This window comes from Gopherus flavomarginatus, chromosome 5, assembly GCF_025201925.1.
Source record: "Gopherus flavomarginatus isolate rGopFla2 chromosome 5, rGopFla2.mat.asm, whole genome shotgun sequence".
Lineage (NCBI taxonomy): Eukaryota > Metazoa > Chordata > Testudines > Testudinidae > Gopherus > Gopherus flavomarginatus.
This window is the reverse complement of record NC_066621.1, coordinates 34623153-34626200: the sequence shown is the minus strand read 5'-3', so window position 1 is coordinate 34626200 and position 3048 is coordinate 34623153. Positions and strand designations below refer to the sequence as shown.

At 53.9% G+C, this 3048-nt stretch overlaps 1 non-coding gene across 1 annotated transcript; it reads right to left on the bottom strand.

Moving 5' to 3' along the window:
* Positions 1 to 236: 236 nt before the first annotated feature.
* Positions 237 to 309, bottom strand: TRNAF-GAA (transfer RNA phenylalanine (anticodon GAA)). Its single transcript has one exon. It is a non-coding gene; the product is annotated as a tRNA-Phe (tRNA).
* Positions 310 to 3048: the final 2739 nt, after the last annotated feature.

The window sequence follows — 3048 nt, the reverse complement described above, 5'->3', positions numbered from 1 at the left end:
AGTCCCTGCCTAGCAGCCCTCTGGTACCATTCCTGAGGACTGCCCTACCTCACTTTCTTCCACCATATTGAGAAAGACAGCTCTCGTCATTAAAGGTCAGGTGGACCAACTAGGGGCAGAAGCCCATTCTATGTTTTCCTACTGCAGAGCCCAAGATCAGTAACTTATCTTGGGTGCAAGCACTGCTGTGCTCCCAGAAAACAAGCCACCCCTGCACAAAGAGGAAAGAAAGGGCCTGCCAAAGCCTGGGATTGAACCAAGGACTTTTAGATCTTCAGTCTAACACTCTCCCAACTGAGCTACTTTGGCAGCTGCAGGGCACCATTTTGGACTGTTGCTTCTCTATCTGGGATGTTTTTGTAAGCGGCTGCACACAAAAAGGAGAGGAAAACAAATGGCTGCTTCATACCCCCACCGGAGGAACCTGGCACCATTAGCTGTGGTGACTAAGAAGTGTCTGTTGGCTGACAGGGCCTGTCCCCGAGCAGCTGGAACAGCAGCTGCTGCCTCCCCCTCGGCTCCAGGCTGTGGGAAATGTTCATTGCTTGCCTCCATGGGCGGATGCTGCTCCGTGCTCTGGAGAGCATCTGTATTGCTCTGTCAACCCCCCATCTTCACTGAGCCAGTCTGGTAAGTGCCCCCTCCGGCCTGGCAGCTGAGAGTCTGTGCAGACATCAACCCCCTGCCAGCCCCACAGCCAGCAGCAGTGCCAGCCCCCCCAGCACCACAGGGGCACTCAATGCACTTCCTGTGGGGAAATGGCTCCTTGGCATCCAGCTGCTAGAGTGAGAGCCAGGAGAGAGCAGTGTCTGGCTCACCGTGCGGGAGAGAAGAGACCTGATGAGTGCGGATCTCCCTCAGCCTCCCCTGCAATGCTGGTCAGTTGTATTGTCACTGTCATAGTCAGCGTTTTCCTTCAGAGCCGGCCCTAGAGGGGTCTGGGATCAAGGACAAATCCCCCTTTTTGTCCCCAGGCCCTGCCCCCACTCCACCCCTTCCCCCAAGTCCCCACCCCTGTCCCATCTCTTCCCATCCTGCAACTTCCTGCCCCATTCCTCAACCACCCCCACCTCTTCCCGTCCCTGCTCCTCCCCCTCCACCCAGTGCCTCCTGCACCCCACTGAACAGCTGATCACTGGCAAGTGGGAGGTGCTGAAGGGGAAGAGGAGGAGCTTGTCAGCAAGGCCTGTAGTGTGCGGGGGAGGAGCTGGCTGCCAGTGGGTGCTGAGCATCTGTTTTTTCTCTGTTGGTTCTGCAGCCCCATAGCTCCCATGGAGTCACTGACTTGGCTTCCTTCGTACTCTAGAGAGAGGAGCAGAACCAGGACTTTGGCTGATCTATGGGGCACCAGGTGAGTGGCAGAGGCTTCAGGTGCTGAGAGTTTGCCTGACCCCTCAGGGACACAGTGTGAGGTGGTGCCCCAGGGATCTCTATGAAAGGAGCAGAACAGGATTTACTTGGGGTGGGGAGAGAATTGAGAGTGTCTCATGGGGTTGTATAGAGGTGTTGCCCAGGTGATAGACTGGCTAAAACACAGACCTCACTGTGAGCAGGATTCAAACCTGCACAGAGGAAACCTATTGCATTTCCACTCCCACACCTTAACCACTCAGCCATCAGTGAAACAAATCCCCCAATCCCAGAGAAACTGATAAAGAATCACAATGACCAGGTGTGAAGTCATCTGAACTAAAGAATTCCCACCGCAAACCTGGCTCCCAAAGCACAGGGGGGATTTGGGGTTTGTTCTCTTTGCTTAGCCATGTGCAGTCGCACAGAGAGCGCGTTTAAAAGTCTCCCCTCCCACAGTGCAGGAATGGGAAATGATTCTCAACTTGAAGCTGATGTAGGGTGGGGGGGGCGTTGGGTGGGGGCCTATGGAAATACGGGGGTGGGCAGGGCTAGGAGCCAGGACTCCTGGGTTCTCCCCCAGCTCGGGGAGGGGAGTGGAGGTTAGGGGGTACAGTGGCGGAGGGGCTGGGGGGGTCTGCTGCCCAACAGGCAAGTCCAGGAGCTGATGTCAGGCAGCAGGTCACTTGTGGGCCCCGAGTGTCCGATCTGGAAACAGCTGCCTGTCCCCGTACCACTGATGTAGGGGAACCCAGGCCCACCCCCCATTTTGACTTCCAACCCCGTACCCTGGGCAGCTGGTTCAGCTTTGCTTAGCTTGCATCAGCCTCAAGTCAGCTTCACTGGGTCACCAGTTCCACCATGGCCAGGCATCAGAGAGAGGAAGTCTCCTCTCAGCTGTAAAAGCAGCAAGGGCTCCATGAGGGGTCAGTGCTGGTGGAGCAATTATTGACACTTTCTCTAGTCTCCTTTTCAGATTTTGCCCCATTTTCTCTTTAATTCTCCAATGTTAATTCAACAATCTCAGATTTGGGATATTTTCACACCCGTTTGACCTGCAGCAAATTTTCTTCCTTTCTTTGGGAAATTGTCCTGAATCATCCCCCAAATGAGAAGGGGCTTAATGGATGCAGTTTGCAGAGCCCTGAGACACAGCTGCCTCTGGGGTGGGCTGGGGTGGCCTTTCTCTGCTAGCGAGGAAGGAGACAGAAGGAAAAAGTCTGCAGTGGAGACTGTCCAGCAGAAGGTTACACAGTCCTGGCTACTGCTACCCCCAACTGCCAGTCATCTGCCTGCCCCTGCTTCTGCCTCCTTCCCACTGCCAGGAAGTTTTCCTGCTCCACACTCCCCTCACGTACCCTCTTAAAGCACCTCCCCAAAGGGCTCCCTGCTGCCATGTGAACGGTGTGTGTGTGGCGGGGGGGTGGGAATTACTGTTGTCTGTTAATTGAACTTCCACTGTCCAATTACTCTCACTTAATATAAAATATCTTCATATTCGGGTGGTTTTCTCTCATTAGCAAATGTTTCTTTTTAGACCCATTTCTTCCCCAGTTCTCAAAGATACATATAAAATATCCTGTGTGCAGCGCTGTAGTAGGCAGGGTGGTTCCAGGGTATTGGAGGCTTCCCCTTTGGTTTGTATACAAATGTTCGGTTTTATTCTCCAGCCCATTCCTTATGAATACTAACATGATG